Consider the following 18,814-nt stretch of genomic DNA (forward strand, 5'->3'; position numbering starts at 1 on the left):
CTTTGGGTTCGCCGCGTTTTTTTTTGGCGCCACGTTTTTTCGCCTTGGTTTTTCCGCCGCGTTTTTTCGCTTCGTTTTATCGCCTATGCATATACATAGGAATAGCTTGCGGTTTTTTTTTTGGCGTTATTTTTTTGCGTTATTTTTTGGCGCTTTTTTTGGCGTTTTTTTTACAAGTATTTTTCAGATAAGTTTTTGCCCTTGATCCCCCTCCTGCATGCCACTGTCCAGGTGGTGGCACCCTTTAAACAACTTTAAAATCAGTTTTCTGGCCAGAAATGGCTTTTCTAGGTTTTAAAGTTCGCCTTCCCATTGAAGTCTATGGGGTTCGCAAAGTTCGCGAATATTCGCGAGTTTTGGCGAAAGTCCGCGAACGGGTTCGCGAACATTTTTGCGCGGGTTCGCTACATCCCTAGTACCAAGCACTGATCAACCATGTTTTAACAGCGACTCGAATTTCGATAACTCCAACGCCAGCCTGACTGTCCCTTCTCAGCCTGTCAGTTATAGCTTCTAATGCTAACAGACATCTACTGCACAAATATGGCCGCCCCCTCATAGAGGGACATGGGGGATCAGATAGGGAATGTAAAAGCTTGGACAAATATATGTTAGATAAATGTTGAAAATCTTTGTTTTTTTGTTGTGGAAGCCACTGAAGCACAGAGGCCATAAAAACTCAGGATTTACCTGTTCAAAAAGGAGGACGCTAAAGGACAGCTGTGTGTGGAGTCATGCGGCGTGCAGAGAAGGACAGCTGCATGGGGAGTCAGAACAAGTCTTCTGGTGTGCAGTAACCCTCCGAGATCCATGCCTCATTCATTTTAATAAAGGTCAGGAAATCCACACTTTTGTGACCTAGGCGAGTTCTCTTCTCAGTTACAATCCCTCCTGCTGCACTGAAGGTCCTTTCTGAGAGGACACTTGAGGCGGGGCAAGACAAGAGGTTTATGGCAAATTGTGACAGCTCTGGCCACAGATCAAGACTGCGCACCCAGTAGTCCAGGGGTTCATCGCTCCTCAGAGTGTCGATATCTGCAGTTAATGCCAGGTAGTCTGCTACCTGCCGGTCGAGGCGGTCTCTGAGGGTGGATCCAGAAGGGTTCTGGCGCTGCCTTGGACTGAAAAAACTTTGCATGTCTGATGTTACAGAGTGGCCAAAGTGCATTGTCCTTGCAGGTGTGCTCGTGGGAGGATTACTGGCAGCTCTGGCCCTGGAATGTGGAGTGACATCACCCTTAAAAGCATTGTAGAACATGTTTTGCAGGCTGGTTTGGAAATGCAGCATCCTTTCGGACTTGTGGTACGTTGGTAACATTTCTGCCACTTTATGCTTGTAACGAGGGTCTAGTAGCGTTGCGACCCAGTACAGGTCCTTCTTCTTAAGCCTCTTGATACGGGGGTCCTTCAACAGGCATGACAGCATGAAAGACCCCATTCTCACAAGGTTGGATTCAGAGGTATCCATCTCCCCTTCCTCGTTATCAAGGACTACGTCATCCACCACAGTCTCCTCCTCCCAGCCACATACAAGACCAGGGGTCCCAAAAAGGTGACCACAAGCCCCCTGGGAAGCCTGCTCCTGTTGGTCTTCCTCCTCCACAAAGCAACCTTCCTCCTCTGACTCCACTTCTGACACCTCTCCCTGCATTGCAGCAGGTGCCTGGGCTCGTTCTGGTGATTCCGCCCACAAATCGTACTCTTCCTGCTCCTGGTCACGCTGGTCTACGGCCTCATCTTTCACTCGTCGCACGGCACGCTCCAGGAAGAACACAAAGGGTATTAGGTCGCTGATGGTGCCTTCGGTGCGACTAACCATATTTGTGACCTCGTCAAAAGGGAGCATGAGCCTGCAGGCATCGTGCATAAGCACCCAGTAACGGGGGAAAAAAATCCCCAGCTCTGCAGATCCAGTCCTACCACCCAGTTCAAACAGGTATTCATTGACGGCTCTTTGTTGTTGCAGCAGACGTTCAAACATGAGGAGCGTTGAATCCCAGCAAGTCTGGCTGTCGCAAATTAAACGCCTGACTGGCAAGTTGTGCCGCCGCTGAATGTCAGCAAGGCGTGCCATGGCTGTGTAGGAACGTCTGAAATGGCCAGACACCTTCCTGGACTGCCTGAGAATGTCCTGCAATCCTGGGTACTTCGAGACAAACCGTTGGACTATTAAATTTAGAACATATTCCATGCAGGGCACATGTGTTAAATTGCCCAGTCTAAGTGCTGCCAACAGATTGCTTCCGTTGTCACACACCACTTTTCCGATCTTCAGTTGGTGTGGGGTCAGCCACCGATCGGCCGGTGAGTGCAGAGATGACAGGAGTGCAGATCCAGTATGGTTTTTGCTTTCCAGGCACATCGTGCCCAAGACAGCATGACAACGGCGTACCTGGCACGTCGAATAGCCTATGGGGAGCTGGGGGTGCACAGGTGTGGAGGAGGACACAGCAGCAGAGGAGGAAGAAGCTGAGGAAGAAGCCAAGTTAGAAGACGAGTTAGAGAGCGAAGGAGGAGTAGAGGTGGTGGCAGACCCGCATGCAACCCGTGGCGGTGACACCAACTCCACTGTTGTTGAACCACACATTCCCTGCTTCCCAGCCATAACCAGATTCACCCAGTGGGCAGTGTAGGTGACATACCTGCCCTGACCATGCTTGGAGGACCATGTGTCAGTAGTCATATGGACCTTTGCCCCAACACTAAATGACAGAGATGCGGTGACTTGGCTCTGCACATGCTGGTACAGGTGTGGTATTCCCTTCTGGGAAAAAAAATTGCGGCTGGGTACCTTCCACTGCGGTGTCCCAATTGCTACAAATTTGTGGAAGGCCTCAGAGTCCACCAGCTGGTATGGTAAAAGCTGGCGGGCTAAGAGCGCAGACAAGCCAGCTGTCAGACGCCGGGCAAGGGGGTGACTCGGAGGCATTGGTTTCTTACGCTCAAACATGGCCCTCACAGAAACTTGGCTGGGGGCAGATGAGCAGGAACTGGTGGTCAAGGTGGAAGGCGGAGTGGAGGGTGGTTGAGACGGGTCAAGGACAGCAGAGGTAGAGCAGTAAGATGCTGGACCAGAAGGAGGGTGGCTTTGAGTTTGGCTGCTGCCTTTGAGGTGTTGCTCCCATAGTGCTTTGTGTTTGGCGTTCATGTGCCTTCGCATAGCAGTTGTACCTATGTGGGTGTTGGGCTTCCCAAGACTCAGTTTCTGACTGCACTCATTGCAAATTACAGCGCTTTTGTCAGAGGCACAAACATTAAAAAAATGCCACACTGCTGAGCCTTTTGATGTGGGCTTTCTAGCGGTAACAGTAGAAGCTGGCGGGTGCGTTGGCTGGCTGACCACAGGTGCCGATTCATGTTGTTGCCCTACTGTTCCCTGCGAGCTGTCCCTGCTTCTTCTAAGTCTTATTCTCCTCCTGCCTCTCTGACTCTCTGTCTCTCCATCTGAACTATCCTCCTCTTGCTCTCTTCTTCTGGGCACCCACAAAACATCAATCTCCTCATCATCATTCTCCTCAGATGCATCAATTTCTTCTGACAGCTCACAGAAGTCAGCAGCAGCGGGGACCTCATCACACCTTATGTCCATCTCTGTTGTGTTGCCTGCCTGAGTTATGATATCTGGTGTAACGTCCTCATCTCCTTCATCTTCTTCTGGCAATAATGGTTGCGCATCACTCAGTTCAACAAACTCATGAGTAAATAACTCCTCTGACTCCAGTGAAGAAGGGGCGGCGGTGGTGGAGGAAGTGGTAGGTGGGGTGTCCATAGCAGAGGAGGATGAGGATGTTGTGGCAAAGTTAGAAACGGTAGAGGATGGGGTGTGCTGTGTAAGCCAGTCAACTACCTCTTCAGCATTTTGGGAGTTCAGGGTAAGTGCCTTCGGAAAACTGGGCAATTTCCTAGTGCCACAGGATATCATAGCAGCACGGCCCCTAGTGCCTCTGCGTGGCGGCCTGCCTTTGCCTGGCATTTTTTTTATTTTTACAAAACAACAACAACTTGGGTGATGTTTCTGGACACGGAATTATTATTGTTATTTAGACAGAATGTGAAAAAGCTCACACAGCTAGGTGGCACTTGGTTGAAGACACCGGGCAACAAGGCCTGCAAGGGCAACATATACAGTAGTGGATACGGAATATATTATTGCTGGTGGAAAACCGTCACTCAGCTGATGTTTCTGGACACGGAATTATTATTGTTATTTAGACAAATTGTGAAAAAGCTCACACAGCTAGGTGGCACTTGGTTGAAGACACCGGGCAACAAGGCCTGCAAGGGCAACGTATACAGTAGTGGATACGGAATGTATTATTGCTGGTGGAAAAACGTCACTCAGGTGATTTTATTGCAATGCAATGTCACTACTATGTGTAACGTGTTTGGTGCACTACTATGAGCAGCACGCCTGTCTCCAACACACACAGACAGAGCTGCAGCAGTCAGCAGATGAGATCAGCAGGACCGCTGCCCACAGCAGCTACATACAGAGCAGTAGAAAGTAGATTACTAGCCAGCAAACCTACTTAAACTGTCCCTCAATTCACTGCACAGCTTCTCTCCCTACACAAATACAGAGCAGTAGAAAGTAGATTACTAGCCAGAAAACCTACTTAAACTCTCCCTCAAATCAATGCACAGCTCCTCTCCCTACACAAATACAGAGCAGTAGAAAGTAGATTACTAGCCAGCAAACCTACTTAAACTGTCCCTCAAATCACTGCACAGCTTCTCTCCCTACACAAATACAGAGCAGTAGAAAGTAGATTACTAGCCAGCAAACCTACTTAAACTGTCCCTCAAATCACTGCACAGCTTCTCTCCCTACACAAATACAGAGCAGTAGAAAGTAGATTACTAGCCAGAAAACCTACTTAAACTGTCCCTCAAATCACTGCACAGCTTCTCTCCCTACACAAATACAGAGCAGTAGAAAGTAGATTACTAGCCAGAAAACCTACTTAAACTGTCCCTCAAATCACTGCACAGCTTCTCTCCCTACACTAGCTCTTCAAGCACACACAGGCAGAATGTAAAATGGCTGTTGGGCTTCGGTTTATATATGGAAGGGAGTGGTCCAGGGGGGGGGTTGTTCCAGGAGGGAGAGCTGCCTGATTGGCTGCCATGTATCTGCTGGTCTGGGGTGAGAAGTCAAAATTTGGCGCCAGCTAAGGCGAACTCAAATTGCGAACATCGCTGAAAGTTCGCGAACTTGCGAACACCCGATGTTCGTGCGAATTAGTTCGCCGGCGAACAGTTCACTACATCCCTAATTGGTAGTAGAGCGTAGTAAAAGTGGGATATCCTCGATGGCTGTTTCATTACATTAGTAAGGGTTAATTTTTGCTTTGAAAGGTTCTTAGGTCTATCAAGTTGGTAAGTTTTCAAATAGTTGCGTAGTTGTAGATAGGTGAAAAAGGTATTTTTAGAAAGCTTATATTTCGCCTGTAGTTGGGAGAAGGTTAGTAGCGTGTGTCCTTGATAGAGGTCTGCTACTTTTGTAAGTCCAGAACTTATCCAGGATGTTAGGTTCAGATTTGGTATTACTTCTGAAATCCCACTACTGGGTGGAGCGGGTTTAGGCCTTCCGAGATGTGGTCTGTAAATTGGTATTTGTCCCAAATCTTAAGAGAAGCTTGAGTGGTGAGAAAAAGTGGCCATATCGGATTCTTGTTGGACCCATTGGGGTTGATTGTCAGGTAAATATATTTTTTGTAGGAAGTTCAGATGTGAGGCATGGTAGTATTTCTTAAAGTGGGGTAGGCCAAGACCTCCGTCGGTTTTATGTTTACACAGTATCCTTACTGAGAGTCGTGGTTTACAGTCCTTCCATATAAATTTAGAGATCAACTTTTGTAGGGATTGAAAGTAATGGTTGGGTATCTGTATAGGGATAGTGCGGAATAGGTACAGAGTTTTTGGGAGCAGGTTAGATTTAATCGCTGCAATCCTTCCTAGCCAGGAGATGTCTTTGTACATCCATTCTTGCGTAGATTTGTGAAATTTGAGTAATAGGGGATTGAAGTTTTCTTTAAATAGATTTTTCACAGATATGCACAGTTTAATACCCAAATATTTTATAGAGGTTTGCTGCCAATCAAGTAAGTAAGAAGTTTTTAGCTCTGTTAATGTATGGTTATCAATCCATATAGGGAGCGCTTCGGTTTTTGAAGTGTTAACCTTTTAATATGAGACTAAGGAGAATTGGGATAGTGTGTTAAATAAGGATGGCAACGATTTAGCTGGGTCAGTGAGAGAGAGAATTACGTTGTCTGCAAATAATGAAATCTTATAGGCGTGGAACCCTATTGTATAACCCTTAATGGCCGGGTTAGTTCTAATGGCTTCCGCCAGTGGCTCCATGAGCAAAAATTAAGGGCGAGAGCGGCATCCTTGCCTAGTCCCATTTGTGAGATGGAAAAAAGGGGAATTATATCCACTAGCACAAATCCTGGCCGTAGGTTTACTGTATAACACCATGACACTATCTAGGAAAGGCCCCTTAAACCCGTATTTACTCAGTACTGCTGATAGAAAGGGCCATGCTATCCTATCGAAAGCCTTTTCAGCATCTAAGGAAAGGAGCAGGCATGGAGTCTTGTTTTTATTAGCATGGAGGGCTATGTTGATTAATTTCCTTGTGTTATCGGGTGCTTGTCTTTTTGGTATAAATCCAACTTGATCATTACCTATTAGCTGTTGAAGTATGGGATTCAGTCTAGTTGCCAGGATTTTGGCATAAAGTTTTATATCAGTGTTTAGCAGGGATATCGGACGGTAGTTAGCTAAAGAAGTAGGGTCTTTCCCTGCTTTGGGGATTGTTATAATAGTAGCCTGGAATAATTCTTCTCTGTGTGTTGTTGGGTTTTTCAATTCATTAAATAAAGGGGTGAGCATTGGGAGAATAGGTTGGGCCATAGTTTTATAAAAATTATTTGGGAATCCGTCAGGCCCGGGAGATTTGTCAAGCTTAAACATCCGGATAGCCTGGGTGATTTCATCTGCAGTAATGGGGTTGTTAAGTGAAGATAAGTTTCCTTCTGTTATCACTGGCAGGGAGAAGGTTGAAAGGAATTGTTCTATGGCTGAGGCTGAAGGTTGTGGGGTAGAAGCGTCTCTTTGTAAATTGTATAGTTTTGAGTAGAAATTAGCCAATTCTTCTGCTATGTGGATAGGATTAGTAATAGTTTTACCATCATCTGTTTTTATGCTTGAAATTCTTGTCTTAGATTTAGCTTCCCTTAACTTAAGAGACAGCAACCTCCCACATTTATTATCTAACAAATAATATTTTTGTCTTAGCATTGTAAGTTGAAAAGCAACCTTTTCAAGGTTAATATCATTAATCTGTTTCTTTAAGGAAGCCACTTTTTGGAAACATGCTTCGGTCGGTTTTAACTTTAGATTTGTAGTTTCTGTACTTAGTTGTAGATTTAGTTCCAGTAGTGTTTTTGTCCTTTTTTTTTTTAATACTTGATGTTAATGCGATTATATGGCCTCTCATGTAGGCCTTATAGGCGCACCAAATCACTTCTGAGTTATATTCTAGCAATGAATTGTTCTTTAAGTATTCATTAGTAAGATTGGTTAGTAACTCTATTTGCTTTGTTGGAAAGTATGGAATTATTCATTTTCCAGGAGGAGAATGGCGGAGGAGTAGAATTTAGTTTAAGGTATATGCCGACCGGAGCATGATCTGACCAAGTGGCTATCCCAATGTAAACCTTTTTTGTAGTTTGTAAAAGCACCTTGTCAAGAAGCAACAGATCTATATGGGAGTGGGAAAGATGGGGAGGAGAGAAATATGTAAAATCCTTTTCGCTTGGGTGCCATGCCCTCCAAGCATCGTATAACCCGTGTATTTTAAGAAGTTGTTGGAATCTTCTGGATAAATTATATGCTGTTCTCATAGATGGCCCTTTCAGGACAGGAAATTTATCTATATAGGGGTCAGGGAACATGTTAAAGTCCCCTGTTATAATTAAGTGAGTGGTATCATTGATTGCAGAGGAGATTTGCCGAAGCGTTTTAGCAATAAACTTGGTTTGTTGGGTGTTTGGAGCATATAAATTAAGTAAGGTATAATTTTTTGAGGCCACATTGAAGTTAAGAACAATAAACCTACCGTGAGGGTCTGACATTGTATTGGTTACTGTGATTCTTGAATTATCTCTAATCAGAACCGCTACTCCATTCTTTTTTACAGGAGCATTTGCATAATATGCTTCCGAAAAAAAGGAGGTTTGTGAGAAGGGATGGTATGTTGCTTTGAAATGTGTCTCCTGTAAACATACAATATCAATATTCGTATCCCTTGCCCAGTTCAGAACCATTTTACGCTTTGCAGGGCTGTTAAGGCCCTTAGCATTAACAGTTACTAGGTGTAATTGCATGTTAAACTTAATACAACCATAACTATAAAAAAGCAAAAGGAGAGACCGGTACTGAAGGAAATAAAGAAAGAGAGATAACTATCTAATAAAGTAAACATAGCACTAAATAGAATGCCCAACGACAGCACTTAGGGCTTGTCAGGGTAACTAAGCAGTATTAAACTTTTCTGCTTATTCTAGCTGCACATTCCAGCCCGTGGGGGAAAGTGCCTAGGTATCGTAATATTCCCAAAAGCTTGATCCTAGGTCTGTACGATTTCTAGGAGTTTAGTTAACATAAGGTAAGGTTAGGTGGGGGTAGGAAGGGACAAAACAGAGAAAAAAAAAATATTGAATAGGTAGGGGGGGAGGGGGAAAGGGAAAAGAAAAAAAAAAGGGGAAGGGACTGAGCTGAGTCCCCTCTTACATTAATAAAACTTACAAACTGTTAAGCTATTAATTAAGACCAAAACAAAAAGAGAGTTCTTTTCAACTGTGGAGATTTTGTACTCATGTCGGGTTGGATCTCTGCTGTTGTTTCTCTTTTCTGGGTGAGACTGTGGTCCAGTCCAATAGGCGCTTTTTTGGTATTTTAGGTGCTGAGATATCCATCTGTGTAGCTGTTATTCCCCAATCTGTGAGAATGGTTTTGGCTTCGCTTGGTGTGGTAAAGGAGAATTGTTGACCATTGCGCAGTACCATTAGTCACACAGGGAAGCCCCATTTGTAGGGAATACTTTGTTTCCTTAACGCATCCGTAATTAGGGAAAATCCCCTTCTCCTGTTTAGGGTGTGGACTGATAGATCCGCATAAATGTGTAAGGATTGGTATTGATCCAGAATTTGGCTGTTCATTCTAAAGAGTCTCAAAAGTGCTTCTTTTGTAGAATAAAAGTGAATTCTAGCAATCGTATCTCGTGGTACTTCTGTTGGAAGGTTTTTTGGCTTTGGGATTCTATGAATCCTGTCTACTGTTAAGTGAGTAGCATTCACGTGCGGTAGCAAAGTTGTGAGCAAAGTGTCAAAGTAAGGGGTTAACTCTTCTTGCTTTACTTGTTCTGGGATACCCCTGATTCTTATATTGTTGCGCCTTGATCGATCCTCCAAGTCAGCCAACTTGTCTTTCATAGTTAGCACTTGTTTGTTAAGGGATTTAAGGCAATCGGAGTACTGGTTTTGCACATTAGATATATCGTCCACATGTTTTTCTATGGCGTCTACTCTGTTACCAATATGGTGGACGTCAGATCGTAGTGTTTGTATAGCCTCCTTAATGTCAGAATGCAGAGAGATTTTTAGGTCGCTTAATAGTGATTTAAGTATGCTCACCGTAATAGGAGCAGTGTCGGTAGTAGAGGTGTCTTCCCCGTCCGAAGCATTCTCCGATATCGCGCGTTCACCCGCCTCCAGCCCAACTGCGCCATCAGATGGTTTAAGGCTCGGTGGGTTTGTTTTAGCCAAAAATGAAGTCAAATCAGCTTGGGGATGTTTCTTGTTACCTTTAGAAGGCATAACTGCATTGAGAGAGGACTTCCGTTTGGTTAGTTCTGTGTGTAGCCGGAGTAAGACCAGGTCAAGCAGCGGAGCTCCTTAACTCACATCCGCCTGCATGCGCGTCCAAGCCACGCCCCTCGGTTTTATCATTTTTAAAACCACAACTAAACTAATTTCCATGAATGTCAGTTATTTTTCAAAAAAATCTAAGCTGAAAAAAGCATGAACAAAATAAGTAATCAAAATCCGAATGTTAATAAATATCCCTGTTAGATAAGGGATGGTGATGAGTCTTTCAGACAAGTGACAATCTGTTCTTAAAATGGGTATAGAACAGGACAGACTGGAGCAAGATGATGGGTGGAGAATAGAACAGCCTAGAATAGGCTAAGGCAGTACTAAGATACTCAAGGGATAGCAGATGTTGCGAGAACTAGGAATAGAATATAGTACTTAGGCTACTGGGTGACCAGCACAGAAAGCGAGAAGGGGGAAGGGTTTGTATAAACAGCTGAGATACAGTAAGTTATAGATAAAACAGACACATTTTAAACACATATTAAAAAAGGCAGGTAAGCCCAAATACACCTAAAACCACTCAGTTGCCTTCCAGACACAATGATATGAATAATATTATAATATGATTTTGGTTTAGATACAAGCAGAAATTTTTCAAGTTTTCACAATGCTTTCAACTGGAAAACTTCGGGATTTTTGAATGGAAACTCAATGATCGAGTTTAATTTGAATTTATACCATGTCGAGTTTATATAACATTTCATAAAAACTAATTTTAGTAAATGTGCCCCTAGATATATAGACATAATAGGGTATGTTTAAACATATAGACAGTATACATTTTTGGATAAGAATATTCACCATGCAAAGACGAAAAAATCCTGTTTACTGTAAAGTTTTCTGTACAGTTTTTAATTTGTCAGATTTTATAGGAGGGAATATACAGTATATATATATATATACAAGGAAGAGTGGAGCACACCCTATAAAGCAGGGGTGGGCAAACTTTTTGGCTCATGGGCCACATTTACTTACCCCCGGGCCAGACCGGGCCAGGGCGGGCAGGGCCAGGCCAGCGTTACGCCCCCTTAGTCTGTTTAATTCCGGCCTGCCAATGACACCAAGTCTCGCGTGATGAGACTTGGCGTCGTCGGCGGGCCGGATTAAAAAGGCCAAGGGGCCGGATGTGGCCCGCAGGCCGTAGTTTGCCCACCCCTGCTATAAAGGCTCAAATGCCTTGGGTGCTGGCAAAATGAGGAAATATAAGGACAGAGAGCCGCACACACAAGGACTTAGTGATTGGTGAAAAAATGTATTTGAAAAAATCCAAAGAAGAGTACAGTCAGTACTCGAAACGTTGGATTTTTTTAAAATAAATGATGTGAAACAAAGAAACAACATGAGTTGTATTAATAAAAAGAAGTAGACAAAGACAATTGTAAATAATTGACATCAACTGAATATAACTATCCATATATAACGATGCCAGCATTTGCAGAAAAACCATTACATTGCATTTTTTTAACTAATTTAAAGAACAGTCAAAGACCTCTAACTATAATTTTTTTTTTAAAGGGGATAAAGATCATAGAAACTCCATTCAAAACCAGTTTGTCGGGTTTTATCAGATTTCCTTGTTTGTTCTGAAAAAATAACTTGAGTGTAACATATATGATTGATATTTTCACATAAGGAAATATGCACCATTCCTAATGAACCAATCATCCTGTATGTGAGGTAATAGGAATGTAGCTTGATGAATAAGATATAGATTTTCTTAATAATGAACCAGAACATTTGGGCAAATTTCTAAATATTAGTGCAACAAATTCTACATCTTTTAAAACACATACTTGATCCCCCTCCCCATGTTATTCTGAACTGAGTTTACATAAGTAGAGTAGAGTAAATCCTTTATTTAATATATAGATTATTTTAATGGCGGAGAGTAAGGAAGAATGTGTGAATTGAAATGTACTTAACAAAACCTAGGGGCACATTTACTAAGCAGTTTTGAAATGAAGTCGGATTTTTTCTTATTTCTATTTAATTTCGAGATTTATGAATGGGTTTTAATCAGAATTTGATTTTTTCCTTATTGTTCCCCAAGTTTTTTTAAAATAACTCCCATAATTCATGATTTATTAATGTTTAGTACATTTTTTTTGTTAAAAAAAATGACAGGTTTGATATGCCGAGTACAATTAAAACCTATAGAGGCTTAGAATAGTAGAGGAATAGAAAAGTCAGTGACAGCCTGTCCTTGACACTTTTCAAGGACAAGTTAATCCCCTCATTGTTTTCAGTTTGACCCAGCTTCAAGAGTAACTTAATCCCCTTATTGTTTTCTATTTCACGCTTTTCAAGGGGAAATTAATCCCATCCCATGTTTAAGTTTCACTGGAAACTCGGTGAAACTTAAACACATTACTGTTATCCAAGAGTGCCAATGCTTCTAAAATGGCCGCTGGAGCATTTCCTGTTTGGGAAAAATTAAAAAGAATGCATGGAAACGAACGTTCATTTAAACTCAAATTTTTAAAGTTTTAACAATTCTTTCAACTGGAAAAATTCGGGATTTTTGAATGTAAATTCAAAATTTTTGTACAAACGATTCCAGCATTATCATGACATTTTATAAATACAGCAATGATCAAGTTTAATTTGAATTCATACCATAGGGTTGATTCACTAAAGTGTGATTACGCTTATCGCATGCTTTTTTGCGTTAAAATTGACGAGAAAAAAAACGCGCAATTCGCTAAAGTATTATCGCATGCGTTAAGTTGCATATTGTGTGTTAAATAGCGCGCAACCAAATGCGTTAATTTTAACATAATATATAAATAGACATAATAAGGTATCTTTAAACATATACACGGTATACATTTTTGGATAAGAATATTCACCAATCAAAGATGAAAAAAATCCTGTTTACTGTGTAAGTTTTCTGTACAGTTTTTCAGTTGTCAGATTTTATATATATATATATATATATATATATATATATATATATATATATATAGGGAATCTAAAGCACTTATTTATTTGGGTAGTTATTACGAATTCAGTGTTTACCTAAAAGTATTGCTAAAATATATAAAACAAAGAAACATGAGTTGGATTAATAAAAACAGTAGACAAAGACAATTGTAAATAATTTACGTCAACTGAACATATCATTTAATCATTAACTATCCATATATAACGATGCCAGCAATTGCATAAGAACCATTTAATTGCATTTGTATATCCAGTTAAAGAACAGACAAAGACCTCTAAATATACAAAATGTTGTAAAGGGGATAAAGATCATGGAAAGTCCATTCAAAACCACTTTGTCTGGTTTTATTAGATTTCCTTGTTTGTTCTAAAAAAATAACGTGACATGTATATGATTGACATTTTCACATAAGGAATTATGTTCCATTCCTAATGAAGCAAGCATCCTGTATTTATCAAGGTAGCTTGATAAATAAGATATAGATTTTCTTAGTAATGAACCAGAACATTTGGGCAAGTTTCCAATGTTTTAAAATACATAATTTTCCCCTCTCCCCATGTTATTCTGAACTGAGTTGAAGATTACATAAATACAAGTAGAGTAAGTTCTTTATTAAAGGAAAAGTAACACTAACATTTTTAAAAAAAAAAAGCATCCACTATGCGGCGATCGATTGATTGATCCTAGCCTGTATAGGAAGGAGTCAGGCTAGGATCGATCAATCAATTGCCGCATAGTGGATGCTGCCCCTGCATCGCCGTATTGCCTTTTTTCAAATGACCAGAAGTCAAGTTTTAACAGGTATTTTATAATAAAGCATTCAAAATACTAAATACTAAAGTTTGAAGCATAGGGCAATTATTGGGGCAGGGTAGAATAGATTCTTTATTTAAACATTTTTAGTGTTACTTTTCCTTTAAAGAGCAGTATAGATTATTTTAATGGAGGAGAGTAAGGAAGAATTAGTTTGAACTGTGCGCACTGAAATGTACATTACAAAACCTAGGGGCAGATATATCAAAAAGTGAGTTCAGAGCTTAATACATAAATACTCACCCACATTCTATTCATTTCTATGGGATTTTCTAGAAGCGTATTTATCACCCAGTTATAAATATGCTTCTAAAAATACCATACGAATTAATAGAACTTGCGTGAGTTTTTATGCATTAATCTCTAAACTTTTTGATTTCCATTATTCTGAATCTCCTTGAAGACTACACAAAAAAAATGTCATGAAAAGTAGTGATGAGTGTAACTGGCGCGTTTCACTTCACCAGAAAGAAATTAAAAGCATGATTGGAAAAAGTTTGGAGTAACCACAATAATTTCTGATGTGTGAAAATGCTTTTCTTGGTCGTATGAAAATATTGTGGTTGCGATCCGAAAGTCACAAAATTTTCAGACCCTAACGATTGTAAACAGCGCAAAAACCTTACTGGCTTTGAAACTTCAATGTGTGATTTTGGAAGCCTTCCATAGGACTCAGTGGCACTACAGATCCAACCCCGCCAAACGATAGTCACGATACCAAAGCTTGAATGAATTCCGAAATAGTCGTAGTCTTGGCACTCTAAGGGGGACATTTATTAATGTACAAACGCTCCAAGCGTATTTTCTGTGACAATTTTGTACCTTGCGCAACAATTTTATACCTTGCGCGACAATTTCGTACTTTGCAACAAAATTTGTGCAACAAAATCGTATTGCCTCGCCGAGTACGAAAGTTTTGGATTCATTCGAGCTTCGGTATCGTGACTTTCCTTGGGCCAGGTTGGAGCTGCAGAGTGCCATTGAGTCCTATGGGAGACTTTCCTTGGGCCAGGTTGGAGCTGCAGAGTGCCATTGAGTCCTATGGGGAGGCATTCCTTGGGCTGGGTTGGACCTGCAGAGTGCCGTTGAGCACTATGGGAGGCTTTCCTTGGGCCAGGTTGGAGCTGCAGAGTGCCATTGAGTCCTATGGGAGACTTTCCTTGGGCCAGGTTGGAGCTGCAGAGTGCCATTGAGTCCTATGGGAGACTTTCCTTGGGCCAGGTTGGAGCTGCAGAGTGCCATTGAGTCCTATGGGGAGGCTTTCCTTGGGCTGGGTTGGAGCTGCAGAGTGCCATTGAGCCCTATGGGAGACTTTCCTTGGGCCAGGTTGGAGCTGCAGAGTGCTATTGAGCCCTATGGGAGACTTTCCTTGGGCCAGGTTGGAGCTGCAGAGTGCCATTGAGCCCTATGGGAGACTTTCCTTGGGCCGGGTTGGAGCTGCAGAGTGCCATTGAGCCCTATGGGAGACTTTCCTTGGGCCAGGTTGGAGCTGCAGAGTGCCATTGAGCCCTATGGGAGACTTTCCTTGGGCCAGGTTGGAGCTGCAGAGTGCCATTGAGACCTATGGGAGACTTTCCTTGGGCCAGGTTGGAGCTGCAGAGTGCCATTGATCTCTATGGGAGACTTTCCTTGGGCCGGGTTGGAGCTGCAGAGTGCCATTGAGCCCTATGGGAGACTTTCCTTGGACCGGGTTGGAGCTGCAGAGTGCCATTGAGCCCTAGGGAGACTTTCCTTGGGCCGGGTTGGAGCTGCAGAGTACCATTGAGCCCTATGGGAGACTTTCCTTGGGCCAGGTTGGAGCTGCAGAGTGCCATTGAGTCCTATGGGAGACTTTCCTTGGGCCAGGTTGGAGCTGCAGAGTGCCATTGAGTCCTATGGGAGGCTTTCCTTGGGCCAGGTTGGAGCTGCAGAGTGCCATTGAGTCCTATGGGAGGCTTTCCTTGGGCCGGGTTGGAGCTGCAGAGTGCCATTGAGTCCTATGGGAGACTTTCCTTGGGCCAGGTTGGAGCTGCAGAGTGCCATTGAGCCCTATGGGAGACTTTCCTTGGGCCGGGTTGGAGCTGCAGAGTGCCATTGAGCCCTATGGGAGACTTTCCTTGGGCCGGGTTGGAGCTGCAGAGTGCCATTGAGCCCTATGGGAGACTTTCCTTGGGCCGGGTTGGAGCTGCAGAGTGCCATTGAGCCCTATGGGAGACTTTCCTTGGGCCGGGTTGGAGCTGCAGAGTGCCATTGAGCCCTATGGGAGGCTTTCCTTGGGCCGGGTTGGAGCTGCAGAGTGCCATTGAGCCCTATGGGAGACTTTCCTTGGGCCAGGTTGGAGCTGCAGAGTGCCATTGAGCCCTATGGGAGGCTTCCAAAATCATGCACAGAAGCATCAAAGTTGGAAAGGTTTTCCCGCTGTTTACAATCGTCCGGTACGAAAATTTTGTGACTTTCGGAGCACCAATTTTTTTTGGGATTCGAACTCGTGATTTGATGAATGTAGGCCTATATATATATGAAAAACAATTATTGAGAAAAACAACGTGCGTAACAATCTTTTTTTACTTGGGCGACATTTCTTTTGACGCAGATGAAAATTTTGTTGCAGTGAAACATGGAAATTCGCCATGAATCCATGCCTGTTGAATTATTTTGCCCATGACTTGTTAAAACTTCCGAATGGTTGCCCTTTTATTGGCTCCACTGGGATCACCTGACTGTAGCTGGGAAGGGTGGGAGCTACAACATGGAACCCACTATAAATGTTTATACAGTATATTGCCAGAGAATTAAAAAAGGCTATATACATACAGTTTTTTTAAAGAAGAACATTGATGGTGGAAATTTTAGATCTATTATTAGAAAGCTTTTTCTTTTAAGAAATGTGATACTGACAGTGGAAACCCAGCATTTCTTTCATATACAGTAGAACCCCCATTTTACGTTTTTCAAGGGACCATGGAAAAAAGATGTAAAATCAGGGAAAATGTAAAATCAGGGAAATGTGTTAAAGACACATAAATGTAAGCTATTTAAAGGAAATAAGCTCTCTTGTAGATTGTAAACTCTTTTGGGCAGGGCTCTCTTCACCTCTTGTATCGGTTATTGATTGCTTTATATGTTACTCTGTATGTCCAATGTATGTAACCCACTTATTGTACAGGGCTGCGGAATATGTTGGCGCTTTATAAATAAATGTTAATGTAATGTAATGTAATGAAATAAGTACAGGAACCATTTTTTATTTGCAACACAGTTACTTTACTGATTTATTTCAAGTTTAAACATACAGTACATTGTATAGTAGTACAGTATTGCAAAGTACTTCACCACTGACACCCCATTGCCACAGGACACTGACACAGAGGAATCCTTTCCCCCCCCACCCCAAGAGCGTTCACCACTGACACCCCATTGCCACCCCATTGCCACAGGACACAGAGGACCCCTTCCCCCCCTCCACCCCAAGAGCGTTCACTACTGACACCCCATTGCCACAGGACACAGAGGACCCCTTCCCCCTCCCTCCACCCCAAGAGTGTTCACCACTGACACAAAGGCTTTGACTTGCTTTTAAAACCAAAACCTTTAGCATTTTTAAGAGAATTCTTAAATGCCCACCTTACTTTTAACCTCTCAGAAGGAGCCTGGCGTTCTTGTGGCGCAGTCACAGAAATTCCCCCTGTGCAACTCGCAACTCACGCGAGATTTTGTAAGCTCCCAATAGGCGCGCATGCGCAGTATGCATTTCTAGCCTCAAGTCATGACGCTGACCTTCACAAGATGGCGTCCGCGATCGCTAGCGATGGGGGAATCTTTAGTTTATAAAGTAAGTGCACTTTTTAGCAATCAAATAAGCGGTTTGCTAGGCAGAGGAATCTAAAAAACAGTGCAAAATGCGGGAAATAAAAACGTAAAACCCGGGAAGAGAGCCCATAAGAATGAATAGAAGTTGGTGGGACCACAAAAAAATGTCGGAAATGGCGGGAAAACGTATAATCCGGGGACGTAAATTCGGGGTTCTACTGTATGTCACATCAAACAGGATGATGAATTGAGATTGTGTTGCTTATTTAGATTATACTGAGACTTTTCAACCAGGAAACTAGACATGAGCAATGGGATTCACAATGTGTCACATTTTTAAATTCACAGAATTGTTTTGTGAATGAGGAGCTCAGTGTGGTTTCAGCTTTCCTCCCACTCGGCCTAACCAGAAGTTACTTTGTAAAGTAGAATTTCATTTGTTTTCTAAAAGTTTTTTGCCAAATAATAGTTATATATCACAAATACAAATATCAATAACTTAATAAAAATATCAATAATTTTATTATAAATACATTGTACAAAACTTGATCTTTTGTACAATGTATTTATAATAAAGTTGATAGATAGTTGATTGATATTTTTAAAGGTTGTGCTGGTCTGAAAATAAAATCTATATACAGATAATTATATACAAATAAATATGTATATAGTGTATTTTCAGATGTATACCACATAATAGCCTGATTTGTATTTGCCATTTTGCAATTTTTTCTCCGCGGAAATTCACCGCGAATCCATGCCTGGCAAATAATTTCACCCATCACTATTTACTGTAGCTCTACCTCCATTTGTCTGTTCTCACACCCTTTTAGCTACCAGAGTCTTATTCCCTACCACCTTTACCTACCAATCATTGTTAATCTGTCCATGTCCAATTGTATTGAGCTAGACTGCCCCATGTGGCTTTGCCGAAAAATGCGATTGGACCGATTGAATGAACGCTCGGAGCATTCGTGGATAAGTAAATGTGCCCCCTTGTGTGGGTCTGATGCACAATTTTCCATATATCCAAGCAAAACATGGGACCTATAAGATTTTGCGGTTGGAACATCTATTTTTGGTTTGCTAGTGCCTGTTATCTTTTCCACCTACTTTTTTCTTCTCTCTGCTTCTGCTCTTTTTATGTGCCTGGTAGTAGTGATGGGCGAAAAGTTTTGCCAGGCATGGATTCGCGGCGAATTTCCGCGTTTCGCCATTGGCGGATTGTTTCGCGAAACGGATGAAAAATTTTGCCGCGGAAAAATTTGCCGCACGTCCAAAAATTGTCGCCGGCGTCAAAAAAGAATAGTCGCAGGCGACA

Source organism: Xenopus tropicalis, chromosome 4 (genome assembly GCF_000004195.4).
Source record: "Xenopus tropicalis strain Nigerian chromosome 4, UCB_Xtro_10.0, whole genome shotgun sequence".
NCBI classification, from domain to species: domain Eukaryota; kingdom Metazoa; phylum Chordata; class Amphibia; order Anura; family Pipidae; genus Xenopus; species Xenopus tropicalis.